Below are 14609 nucleotides of genomic sequence, written 5' to 3' on the forward strand. Positions count from 1 at the left end.
AATTCAACTAGCACGTGTTCTTTTCCTACAATATAGAAATGATTTGGGGTTATTTATCAGGTTATTTCTCAGCTTTAAACTGACACGTCTGTATTCTAGGGCTAGCTATAAGATTCTACAATCCCATTTCTGCAAATCCGGTAAATTCTTGTTAGGTTTTCTCAATGAGTGCTGAAGGGCGGCTGGAAGCCTGGAAGAGGGAGAAGAGACACCTTTCTCTATTTGTTTCCTATTCCTGTTAAGATGATAACAGCCATTGCTCTTTATCTTGGCAGTTCATTTCCTTCTAGATTCCAGGATTCCCCCCAACCCCACATTTCCAGAACTCCCACAAATTGTATTTTTAAAGGCATCTATGAACTGACACAAAAAAAGGAAACTACACAGTTAAACTACGAAATTAAGGTAGGAATCTTGGATGACAGATATCTACCAAAGTAAGATTTCATCTTGAGGTCTTCTGGCAAATCCTGGAGATCTTATGCTTCCACTTTATTGTTGCTTGGGGAACACAAATGGGATATATAGCCTGTGGACCAACTGAGGAAGGGAGTCTAATAGGATACCTGAATAAAAATCTGGGACCCAAAGTGTCATGCTTATATGAGAAGAAGGGATGAAAACTAATCTAAGCTTGAAGAAAGCGCCAGCAAGGAGAGTTACCTGTGTCAAAGTTGACACTGGCTTGTGGGGGAAATACTATTCCCATAGAATTCATAATCTTAAACTGGCTCTCATGCAGGTTTGTTTTCTGAAACCTTGAGACATGAAAAGTCTCAAGTAAATAATTTAATTTAAAATAATCTTGAAATAGCAGTGCCCCCAATAGAAGGGCATTGTGAAAATACAGATATTGGGTGGAGGAACTCAATTTCAACCCAGGTGACAAACACTTTACAGGATAATATGCCAAAGGAAATATCAGTAAATAATTATAAAAACACAACACACACACACACACACACACACACACAGAAATAGAACACTATGAATAAGAACTAGTACCAAAAACAGGCAATAGAAAAGATACTAGTAAATAATTCAAATATTGTAATTATCAGATATTGATTATAAAACAATTTTATATAACACAAGCCTAAGGAAATAACACAGAAACTTGAAAATCGCATCATGCAGGCTTAAATTAAAATATTAAAAATAGCTCTTTACAAAAAAACCATTATAATATAAGCTATTCAAGGGACAGATTAGATCCAATGAAGGAAGAAATAGTATGAAAATTATCTGGAATGTAGCCAAGAGAGATACAGAGGAAGAAATATGGGAAGAGTATAAGAGATGGGAGGACAGAATGAGATGGCTCAAATATTAGCATAACCAGAGTTCTAAAAAGGAGCAATAGGTAAGGAGGAGGCAATATCTGAATAAATTATGGCTAATAATCTCTCATAAATTATGAAATACACAAAGCCACATATTCAGAAATTCAAATAGAACCCAAGCAAGATAAATGAAAGAAATTCATACTAGATAGTGATCAGCAAATAAGCTGAGAAGATTCTTAAAATACTATTAGTAATATGATTTTAAAGACAGACTGGTGTTGGGGCGCCTGGGGGGCTCAGTTGGTTGCACGTCCGACTTCGGCTCAGGTCATGATCTCATGGTTCATGAGTTTAGGCCCCGCATCTGGCTCTGCGCTGACAGCTCAGAGCAAGAAGTCTGCTTCTGATTCTGTGTCTCCCTCTCTCTCTGCCCCTGCCCCACTCGTGCTCTGTCTCTCTCTACCTCTCAAAAATAAAGAAAACTAATAAAAAAATTTAAAAACAGACTGGTAGAACAATAAAATGGCAATTAAATTGATGTTTGGCATCATTTTATGTTGAAAGAATACACAAAACTGTGTATACAAAACAAAAGCTAAACTTGCTGTTTCCAATTACACACCTAGGAGAAATAGATTTTTAAGAACATGTGTGTAATATTAGTATATCACATAAAAGAGTTGACCACCAAGAGAATTTCACTAATGTGAATTTGAAAAAAGGTATGAGTGGCATACCACTCATATCCAATAATTTGGATTCATATCCAAATTATTTTTACCTCAGAAATTCAGAGTTCTTTCAAGTTATAAGTGGAATGATATAACTCATCATATTAACATCTTAAATGAGAAAAAACATGATTTCTCAATAGATGAATGAAACTCTTCAATAATATTGTATATACCTTTATGATAAAATGTTAACAAGCGACAAAAACACTGAAAATCCCCTAACTTTATTGAAGTTATCTATTAAAAACTGTTGCATGCATTCATTTACTCATGTAATATAAATATATCATATCAAAGCTCAACCCAGCACACTCCATGGAGGATCTGGGGTCTCTCACTACTTCTGGACGTCCATGAGTATGTGCCCTGTGGAGTTTGAAATCTGGCATCCTCAGCATCTTTCTGTAGAGGACAGGGACCCAAACTTGGAAGTGCTATGGAGTTAGTGCCCTGTGAGGTAAATTCTGAGCAATAATAAAGGTAACGAGAAGATGCTGATAAATTATTTGTTCATCCTATCCCATTTCCGAACAGATCATTCTGAGGAGCAGAGGCAACTTTCAACATGTCTAGAGACACCTTGGATGCCTTTTTCTTTCAAAGTTCTGGAGTGCTCAACATTGCCCCATTTCATCTGCTTACACTCCTTTCCTGTCTCACTTGCGTCCCCACCATCGGGGCCTTCATGGGATTACATCCCACCTCCCAGTAAAGAAACAGAAGGCATGCTCTCTTATTTTCTGGGGGATTCAGTGAAAACATTGCTCACCAGTAAAATGGATCTATGTAATGAAATACTACAGAGCAAATAAAACAAATGAACCTCAGTTTTAAGCATAAACATATGAATGTGAAAAACAATGTACAATGAATGAACATGTTGCAAAAAGATAGAAATTGTATGTTTCCATTGATATAAATTTACAAAATAGATAAAAATTAAGCAGTGTAATTTTTATGAATACAAATTTTGTTGAAGAAATATTTTTTTTCTGAAGCAAAGAAGTGATTACAACAAAATTTATCATAGTGGCTATTCTATTGGGGGTAGGGAGGAAATATGAATGGAGAGAAGAAACACAAGGACTTTAAAAAAACTGATAAAGTTTGTTCCTTGGTCTGAGTGTTCAATTTTGTTATACTTGTAAGCTGTACAAAATACATTTATTCCCCTATCCCCGTAGGACCTTGTATTCCAGTGCCTTCTGTCAACTCAAAAATGTTGCTTTAACAAAGTCCCCCTCCAAAATTAGTAGATATTCTGCAGCTCTCAAGGGAGGAAATTCTAAGATAGTTCTATATGTATTCCAGTTATCGCCAGAAGGGCTCATCCTGTTGTTACCCACAGTAAACTTTTTGATTTACCTCCAATGTACTGACTTTCTTTTTGTAGCTATGAAGCTCCAAAGAAAACCACCAAAGAACCAACCTTCTGAGTATGCATGTCCTTGAGTAGTCTCCTCTTCCATCCAGTGATGGAAGTGACACTTTGCAATTTGAAACCCACCTCTCACAATGACATGTCTGCTTCCTCTTTAGCACGTTTGGAAATCCTGAGATGCCATATAAGAAGTGTGACTATGCAACATACTACTGGAAACATCATGTTGAGAGACCGATCACATAAAACATAAGAGACCCTATGATTACAGAGAGCCAGCTTAATCATATCATGCTGTCCTAAGACTCCAGCAGAGGTCTCTAGTGATAGAGGCCCCTTGAGAAGTCCCAAGCGAGACCGACTGAAAAACCAGAGCTGATCTCATTCAATCAACACACATAATTGTTAGATATAAATAAAAAAAAATAATTAACAAATAAAAAAAATATATAAATAAATATAAATGAATACAAGCCACTAATTCTGGAGTGGTTTGCTACACAGTAAACTAGAACTAAAACATCTTTCCTCCTGCTCTTTCATTCCCTTTGTCATTCAGGTACTTCTTGTCACAGCCTCCCAAACAAACAACCTGCACACTAATCTGGCTTTAGAATGTACCTTTAGGAGAGCCGGAACAAAAACAAAATAATTAGCAGTTGAAATAAAGTCAACTCAATATAAAATGAGATTTTACGCTATTTAATTGTCACACACACTTGCATAGACATATATAAGTAAAAAAATGAAGAATTATTATCTTTATCTTTTTTGGGGAATGATGAGAAATGAAACGTGGTAAATAGAAGATATTTGCTAATGGGTACAAAATAAGATATAGTAAAACCTTGGTTTGCGAGCACAATTTGTTCCAGAAACATGCTTGTAATCCAAAGCACTTGTATATCAAACAAATTTCCCCATAAGAAATAATGGAAATCCAGATGATTCGTTCCTCAATCCAAAATAATCACACACAAATGACTACAAAAATAGTAAAGAAAATACAAAATATAAAGAAAAATAAACAAATTAACCTGCACTTACCTTTGGAAACCTTCATGGCTGATGTGAGGGAGACAAGGCAGGAGGGTTATTGTGTATGACGACTTTCACTATCATTAATGGAATCACTGTTATCTACTGACTCAATGGAATCTTTTTCTTTTCATGCAACTTTAACAAGGAACCTATCCAATGACACTTGCTTTTGTCTCCTTTTGAGGATTTTTGTGGAAATGTGACATTGCCTTGTTGTTAAACAGGTTCATTGCCCACACCGCTACAGCCTTATTTGGATGGTGATTTTCTACAAAATTTTGCAGTGTTTCCCACCTTTTACACACCTCTCCAATCTCATTTGAAGTGAGGGATTCCTCTGCCTTTTTCTCCTCCTCCTCTGCAGATGAGATCTCCTCCATAACCTCTTGCTATTGTTCACAACACAGCTCCATCAGTCCGTGGGTGGTCAGCTTTTGGCCATGTTCCTTTTCCAGCACTTGAATGTCATCCTAATTCACCTCCAGCCCCAAGCTCTCCCCCAGGGGCACAATTCTATCAACAACTGGTGGCTCTTGTTCATGAGCAAACCCCTCTAAGTCAAATCCAAAAATGCAGTCAGGTCAGTTTTCTCCAAGCAGAGTTGAGGGCTCTGTTGGTGACCACATCCCAGACTTTATCAATGATCTTGAGATAGTTCACAATGTGGAAATGATTTTTCCAAAACTAGGAGGGTAAGGTTTGTTCCTTTGGTCACCTCGAACTTTTCACTGTAATAGTACTTTGGCATAAAGCTTCTTAAAGTTTGAAATGTGGTATAAAGCTTCTTAAAGCTTGAAATGACCTGCTGATCCATGGGATGGAGGATTGGGGGGGGGTGTTGGGAGGAAGAAACTTGACTTTAATGAACTCGAATTCCTCCAGTAAGTCATTCTCAAAGCCTAGAGGATGAGCAAGAACATTATCCATAACCAGCAAGGCTTTGAGTGGCAGATTCTTTTCTAAAAGCTATTTCTTCACTGAAGGACAGAAGACCTTGTTGATCCACTCAATGAACAAGATAGGAATGGCCCAGGTCTTGCTGTTGGACCTCTACATAACGTTTAACTCTTCTGCACCTTGCATTTCCTGAAGGTTCATAGATTCTTGGAATGATACATGAGCAAGGGCTTGACTTTGAAATCCCCACTTGCATTAGTACAAAACAAGAGAGTGAGATGGTCTTTCATGGGCTTGTGACCAGGCATTGCATTCTCTTCTTCTGTAATGTAGGTCCACTTTGGCATCTTTTTCCAAAACTCCCTGTCTCATCACAGTTAAAAACTTGCTCCTGCAGGTAACACCCAAACACCATGAGCTTCTGGAACTCAGTAGCAAATACATCAGCTGCCTGAGCATCTGAACTCACAGCCTTGCCATGCCTCACAACACTTCTCCTCTTAAAGTTATCAAACCATCCCTGCTTTCTTTGAATCCTTCTTCATTTTCTGTTGACATATCTGGCAGTTTACTTACCAGGTCAGTGTACAAGGCCTTTGCCTTCTTGCAAATAAAGTTCTTAGTCACAGTATCACCTGCTACTTGCTTCTCCTTTATCCAAACCAGAAGCAACTTTTCTACATCTTCTAGAAATGTGGCCATTGCTTTGATATTCTCGTGACTCCTTTAGCTGCATCTAGCCCTCTTGTTTCTTATTTCTTCTTTAACATTGTGCAAATGGTCAATGTAGACTTCTTGCAATTTGGCCACTCACATACCTTGTTTGTACTTCTTGATGATTTCCTTCTTAACTTCCACCATAATCATTTCCTTCTTCTTACCACCTTTCTTTTCAACCTTTTTCTGCTTAAGAGCCATTGGATAAGCTCACATGGATGTTGACTAAGGTACAGTATTAATAAACTCTATCATATACTATATTTAATGTAACTGGCAATAAGGTAGTAAAGGAAAGGGTCTATATCTTCAGGCAGCCTGACGTAGAATGAAGCAAAGCATTCCTAAGCTTACTCCTGTATAGAAAAGCAAGAGACTGTCCATAGATGCTTTAAAGTGACAAAAATACACTAGTGCCAGTTGTGGGCAACTTCCAACATTCTGAAAAATCACCGATTTCTGCCCAACACTGTAGCCTGAGACTGAGCATCTGAGCACGGGAGGGAATCACCCACAATCCCACAATAAGAGAGAGAGAACCATTGGTTCAGTCATGATCATGTGATGTTTGGTATCATGTACTACTCGTATTGCAAGACATCACTCATTTATAAAGTTAAAATTTAATAGAAATGTTTGATTGTTTTGAGGAACACTCACAGAATGAGTTACTTGCAACCCAAGGTCCTAATGTAAGTCATTGGCATATACTGTGCCAAAGGGTATATGTTGTAGATATTTCTACCCAAGTTATCCTTCTTATTTCTCTCCTTTGATCAGAAGTGACAGAAGCAGGAAACACGGGCTACTGGAAACATGTTCTTTATTATTTTGCAAGCCTTCTACCTTCATCCATTCAAGCTGCTATAACTGAATACCAAAAACAAAAGGAATACATTTCTCATGCTCTGGAGGCTGTCCAAGATCAAGGCTCCAATAGACTCAGTATCTGGTAAGGACCCACTTCTTGGTTTATAAATAACGTCTTCTAACCATGTCCACTCATAGTAGAAGTGGTAAAGGAGCTCTCTGGGGTCTCTTATACAAAGGCACTAATCTCATTCATGAGGGCTCCATCCTCATGGCCACCCAAAGCCCACCTCCAAATACCATCATGTTGGAAATTAGGTTTAAATATATGAATATTAATTTGTGAGAAAGGCACAAACATTCATAGCACCTTTTTTTCTTTAAGTTGTATGTGAGTAAATGTTTGTCATCCTGAACATGTTTGTCATACCTTCTAGAACCTTGACCAAAGAACCAAGACAAGATTTAGGAAAAAAAAAATGTTGACTTTTGTTTAAGTTACCACTTTTGAAGTGTATGGATGGGCTCAAAATTTTGTTGTTTAGAGAAATTCAAACTAGGACAGGCTTTCATCCTTATGAACTGATCATATTAATAATTTCCAGAAGTAAAAAGAAGTAATAGATGACATTTCATTATCTCTTTAATCCTAAGAAACAATACAATAGGTCATTTCCTCATCTGCTAGTTCACATTTGTCTTTAATTTCTCTCATTCTACATTACAAAGGGCATATTCAATAAATATCTACCTAATACCTAACAAGGTGCATATTTACTTTTTTCAATAGAGAATTTAACAACTTTAGTTAAGTAATATTCTGTCTATGAAGTATTGGCTATAGTTAAATTTTTAATAACTCTATGGTATGTTATTTTGAAATAAAATTAAATAATTGCTGTAAATATTTCTAATGTATCTTAATATGCTGTTACTTATACTTTGAAACTCTATGGAACATTCAAGTCATTTTAAGTATGTTTTCCTGCAATATGATTTGAAACTTGGATAGCTGGCCTTTGAAATGTATAAATTGTAGAAGAAGAAAATCAGCATAGTTTTCTTTTCCTGGGAAGTGGAGCAGTTAATATTCAACATGAAATGTCTAATCTTTAAATACATTATAATCTAACTGCTTAGGATAATTTTTGCTTTAATACCTTAAGAGTCTGCAAAGCCTGAAGGATGGGATTATTAAGATGGAATTTTAATGTCAAAATTATCAGGGAAGTGAACATATTGCTAGTGTTCATAAAAATTGTATTCAATTTCTGTATGATTTGTTCAAATAAGAGATGAGAATATATTTGATTATAACTAGTAAGTAACCCAAAATTTGATCAGATGACTGGAGGTCACTGCCACATAAGAGCTGTCAACCTCAGAGGTGAGACTATTTAAGACCTGAATTTACTCTAATACATAAATGTACCTGCAGAGATGTGCATAAAAATGTAGGTATGAAATAATTAAATTGTTGGAACATTTTGTAGTGAAAATGGTAGGAAAAGGAGCATATGAAAACTAAAATAAAAAACAAATGTAAATGATGATTATTTCTGTAGAAAATAATGCGAAAGTGTAGGGAACATTTATTACTTTTCATTTTTTAAAGCTTTGGAATAACTCAAAGCTAATCTGTTATATGCATCACAGATTTCTAAAAAATTCACTTTTATTTAGCAGAAATTTATTAATGGGCAGATTAATCTGTGATATAGAATTTACTGTGGAATGCCTAGTATGAAAAGCAAGAAGAAGATAGCATTTAAATGCACTATTTTAGGTAATTGTTTTAGAGCAAATACATACTTTGCAGTATTTTTTATAATAATGCTTGTCAGTTTCTTAAGGAGGATTATCCCTGTAGCAATACAAACTTTCCCTTCTACATTATCAAATACCTACAATGATGTGCTCATACATAATCATTTATAACTATTAATAGAAACTATAATAAGCAATCAATAGTCATTCAAACTTACAATTATAATTTTTTATTCCACTGTTGGGGGGGATGGAGAGACATGTCTTATGTATTGGCCTTAAGATACAAAAGCTCAGTAGGTACTTTTCTTAGAACAATGCACATTTGTAATTTATGAATGTTCTTTTATATTCTTATAGATATAAATATACAGTTACATTTTCCCTTTTCCCCAGTGCTACATAATTATAACTTGTAATATGTAAATATTTATGAATTCACAGGATGTTCGCTAGGAGAGAAGAATGTTATACTTGCAGATTTGTCTAGTATTTGCAGAATTCAGATCTTATTATTAGGCTTTATGTTGTATTGCAAAATGTAAAAATACATTGTTATAAATATGACTTGTCTAGAAAACATACCATCTGGTGGTTCTGTTGAGAAATGAGAATTATCTCAAAATCATTTATTGTTAGGAATAAGACATTACAATGTTGGTTGAAAATTTTACTCCCTTTATTTTTATATAAGTAAATGGCAGACATAATGACCTGTATTCTATGTGAAAAAATATGGTCTAAACACTAATATCATGAGGTATTAGAATTTAAATAACCTTAGAGATCATTTAGACAGAAATGGCATACTAAGTGATTGGCAGTCGCTGTCTAAAATGCCATTTAAGGGATTCTATCAGGATTATAGATTAAAGGATACCTGTGCTCCAGTGAGGAAGAGTCCTTGGCTGGCTGAGAATATATGCCTTAGGTTCTGAATGGAAAATTGGTAGCAAGCATCTTGTGTACCACCTTCCCTTATTTCGTATGAAAGAAGATCACTAAAAGCTGGTCAAAAATGAAGATTCCAATCCCTAAAACATCATTGAGCTGTCAGACAAATCTACTACTAGATATTTGTCTGTATGTTTGCTCAAAATCTGATTCCTACAACTTTCTCCACTTAATCCTAATTTATTGCACATTCCCAGTACGAACTCTTTAGATTCCAGAAGATAAGCATTACTTTTCCCTTTCAGTGTTTCCCTTTTCCAAATCAAGTCATTAAGTGCTCCAGCTTCTTTACTATCTCTATTGTTTGTTCAAGTCCTTCTTAAATATTACTACCAGAATGAAATTTCCTAGATGATATCTTAACTGTATAAAGTGAAACAATTATTTCTCTTAATGAAAACACCGTACTTCTATTTAATACAATAAGAGATCCCATGATGTATTTCACTGTGTTTTTATGCTCTTGGATCACAGTGCACTTGCCATTGAGTACAATATTTAGGGTGTTTTTTTTAAATTTTCTTAACGTTTATTCGTCTTTGAGAGACAGAGAGACACAGAGCACAAGGAAGGGTGGATCAGAGAGAGAGAAAGGCAGACACAGAATCCGAAGCAGGGTCCAGGCTCTGAGCTGTCAACACAGAGCCCAATGCCAGGCGTGGACTCACAAACCATAAGATTATGACCTGAGCCGAAGTCGGACTCATAACCGACTGAGCCACCCAGGTGTCCCCTATTTAGGGTTTTAAAATGAACCACTCCTCTCTGTTCTAAATATTAGGTGTTTAGTAATTTCTTCATCTGATAATAATGAAAACCGCATTCATTTTCATGGTTGTTCATTGTTAGCCAATGACCATGCTAATCATTTTATCTTGATTACATTATTTAAAATCACATAATTATCCCTAATTTTATCTACATATAAACAACAATAAGAAAGTCACAAGAAGTTGAGGACCCTGCCTAAAGTTGTGGCAACATTTCACCACACTTTTATATTTATTTTGTTAGTTTGAAACAATGCATCCTTTTCAGTTTTTATTTAGTAATTATGTTACACTCTCTTAGGAGATAAGAAACACATATTCCGAATTTATCTTAGATATTGAATATTTATTTGAAGTGTACTTGTAGTAAATGTTAAATATTGAAAACTGAGAAGTTATACAACAAGTGTCTTAGAGAAAAAAATAAAGATTTCTGTAAATAATCAATAGCGTGTCTCAATTCCAATTTTCTTTAGTCCAAAGGAGAATGTCCTGTGCTCATCATCCTTCTTGGGAAGATCCTTCTTTCTCCCTTGCAGTATATGATATTATGGTAATTCAAATTTTTTCTGCCTCTGCTGCTACTGTTGTGGAAAGACATAAAGACTCTTTGTTACTCTGCCTGAGTGCTTCTAATTAATTGTATCTTCTGTGTATTCATTTTAATATCATAATACTTGATGCTGGTCATCTTACTAAGCACTTACTGGTCATTCAGTCCTCTGAGTTTTCCCAATGACCTTAAGGTAGGCAATGTTTTAATTCTCAAATGACATAAGAAAAAAACTGAGGGCTGGAGAGAGATTAAACAACACCAAATTGACAGATCATTGAATAGATAAGGCATTTTCTGAACCTGGGTTCATATTCAGGTTTGATTTCAAAGTTTAGTTGCTAGCTCACTGCCTGTATTTTCTCTTGTTGCTTACATTCTGCCCATACTACTAGCAATGATACTTTCTCTGTGTCCCACATTCACATTCCAAAGGTATTTCCTAAGTGATTGTTAAGACCTTACTCCCCAGTGATCTCAGAGAATCAGAGATTTTGCCAAATGCCTTGCTTGAGTGAAAATATAAGCTGTGTGTGGCATTTCTTTGATCCACCAGCCTAACAAATCTGTCAAGAAAATAAATCACATTAGTTTAAACAAAAATGTCTTAGTAACGTATCAAAATGATAACAACATACATATCTGAAAATTCATGATATAGGTTTGTGGAATAGATCTCATACTTATGCTTATTGAGTCTAGAAACCACAAATCCCCTTTTATGTAAAGGAGAGCATTTACTTAATTTTCTCTTGTTTTATCTTGCATTTTCCAAATGATTTCCAAAATATCATGTATGAAGTCTCTCCAGTTGCATCCACTTTTCAGTGAGCTCACAAGCAATATTCTTCTGCCCGAAAATCATGAGCTTTTTGTGAGGTAGCTGCTCTTTTACCAGAACTTTATCTGTTGCATTCTCTCCTTTTCTGTTTTGAAATTGTTTTAAAGATTTCTCTACAGAAAGATATTCAGTTGTCTCTAAACAATCACCGTTAGAAACCAAGATGCCTTGTGCACTCACATACTTGTATGAAAAACAAAAACATTAACAGCAGCCAAAGGATTTTCTTCCAGAGCACAGGTGTCATGAAAACCACCTCTAAACCTAAACCAAATGGGGAAAGGAAAAGACTCAAATCAGCATCGTTGTCATTGGACACATAGACTCATGCAAGTCTACCACTACTGGTCATCTGATGCACACATGTGGTGGTAGCAACAAAAGAACCATCAAAAAAAAAATGTGAAAGAGGCGCTGAGATGGGAAAGCGGTCCTTCAAGAATGCCTGGGTCTTGGATAAACTGAAAGCTGAACGTGAACGTGGTATCACCATTGATATCTCCCTGGAAATTCCAGACCAGCAAGTATTATGTGACCATCATTGATGCCCCGGGACACAGAGACTTTATCAAAAACATGACTACAGGCACATCTCAGGCTGTGTTGTCCTGATTGTTGTTGCTGGTGTTGGTGAACTTGAAGCAGGTATCTCCAAGAATGGGCAGATCTGTGAGCCCTCCCTTCTGGTTTATGCAGTGAATGTAAAACAACTAATTGTTGGTGTTAACAAAATGGATTCCACTGAGCCACCCTACAGCCATAAGAGTTATGAGGAAATCATTAAAGAAGTCTGCACCTACATTAAGAAAATTGGCTACAACCCCAACACAGTAGCATTCATGCCAATTTCTGGTTGGAATAGTTATAACATGCTAAAGCCAAGTGTTAACATGCCTTGGTTCAAGGGATGGAAAGTCACCCATAAAGATGGCAAGGACAGTGGAACCACAGTGCTTGAAAGTCTGGATAGCATTCTGCCACCAGCTCATCCAGCTGACAAGCCTTTGTGTCTGCCCCTCCAGGATGTCTACAAAATTGGTGATATTTGTTCTGGCCCTGTGGGCTGAGTGGAGACTGGTATTCTTTTTTTTTTTTTTTTTTTTTTTTTTTTAATTTTTTTTTAATGTTTATTTATTTTTGAGACAGAGAGACAGAGCATGAACAGGGGAGGGTCAGATAGAGAGGGAGACACAGAATCCGAAGCAGGCTCCAGGCTCTGAGCTGTCAGCGCAGAGCCCGACGCGGGGCTTGAACTCACGGACCGTGAGATCATGACCTGAGCCGAAGTCGGACGCTTAACCGACTGAGCCACCCAGGCGCCCCAAGACTGGTATTCTTAAACCAGGCATGGTGGTCAACCTTTGCTCCAGTCCATGTTACAACTGAAGTCTGTTGAAATGCCCACAAAGCTTTGAGTGAGCCTCTTCCTGGGGACAACATGGGCTTCGATGTCAAGAACATATCTGTCAAAGGTGTTCATTGTGGCAATGTGGCTGGTGACAGCAAAAATGACCCACCAGGGGAAGCAGCTGGCTTCATGGCTCAGATGATTATCCTAAACCATCCAGGCCAAATCAGTGATAGATATGTTTCTATGCTGGATTGTCACACACCTCACATCGCTCGCAAGTTTGCTGAGCTGAAGGAGATTGACTGTTGTTCTGGAAAAAAGCTTGAAGATGGCCCCAAGTTCCTGAAATCTAGTGCTGCTGCCATCATTGATATGGCTCCTGGTAGGCCTATGTGTGTTGAGGACTTCAGCCATTTTGCTGTTCATGACATGAGACAGACGGTTGCTATGGGTATCATCAAAACAGTGGACAAGAAGGCAGCTGGAGTTGGCAAGGTCACCAAGTCTGCTCAGAAAGCTTAGAAGGCTAAATAAATATAATCTCCAATACTTGCCATCCCAGTCTCTTTTTTAAAGTTTTTTAAATGTTTATTTTTTAGAGTGCAAGTGGGGGAGGAGCAGGGAGAGAGGGAGACACAGAATCTGAACTAGGCTCCAGGCTCTGAGCTGTCAGTACAGAACCTGCACAGGGCTCAGACTCATGAACCATGAGATCATGACCTGAGCCGAAGTCAGATGCTTAACTGACTGAGCCACCCAGGTACCCCCACCTCAGTCTTAATAACTGGTAGAAGAACCATCTCAGAGCTGTTTGTGTCAACTGACCATTTAAGTTTAATAGTAAATGACTGGTTAATGATAACAATATATCATAAAACCTTCAGAAGGAAAGGAGAATCTTTTGTGCACCATTTGGTTTTGTGTGTGTGTGTGTGTGTGTGTGTGTGTCACTTTCAACCTATTAGTTTTAAAATCCATACTTTTTAATGGAGACAACTTGACCAAAAATCTGTCACAGAATTTTGAAACCCATTAAAACAGAAGTTTAATGAGAAAAAAAGCCCCAAACCCCAAAGCTAATTGGGTCATGCATGCATGTTAAATTTTTATCAGGACTCTCAAATTGCCTGGTAGATTGTATCACTTTATTTTACCTGTAATAGTGCAATAATACTGTATCTTTTTTTCCCACCTTTGACAATAGGATTTAAATAATTACCTTTCTTCTTATTGTATACTAATTATACGATATGTGCTAAGTAAGATATCTACATCTAACCATGTGTTTTGATTCTATAAACAACTTAAATTCCCATTTACTTTCCTTTTGTATTTTTATAATTATGAATTAATTTGCATCTTTATTCTTCCTAGAGACATCCTTAAGGCCATACTGTATTTTTATTTCTTAATTTGTTCTTATTCACGGGTTCCTCTTTCCATGTTTTGTTGATTATTTAAAAAAAACTTTTAAGATGAAAACAATATATTTTGAAAGCTCATATAC

General features: G+C 36.5%; 1 pseudogene; it reads left to right on the forward strand.

The window, feature by feature from the left end:
- The first annotated feature begins 2373 nt into the window (after positions 1 to 2373).
- LOC132670971 (elongation factor 1-alpha 1-like) lies at positions 2374 to 13624 on the forward strand (annotated as a pseudogene).
- Positions 13625 to 14609: the final 985 nt, after the last annotated feature.

Source organism: Panthera onca, chromosome C1, assembly GCF_046562875.1.
Source record: "Panthera onca isolate mPanOnc1 chromosome C1, mPanOnc1 haplotype 2, whole genome shotgun sequence".
In the NCBI taxonomy this organism is placed as follows: domain Eukaryota; kingdom Metazoa; phylum Chordata; class Mammalia; order Carnivora; family Felidae; genus Panthera; species Panthera onca.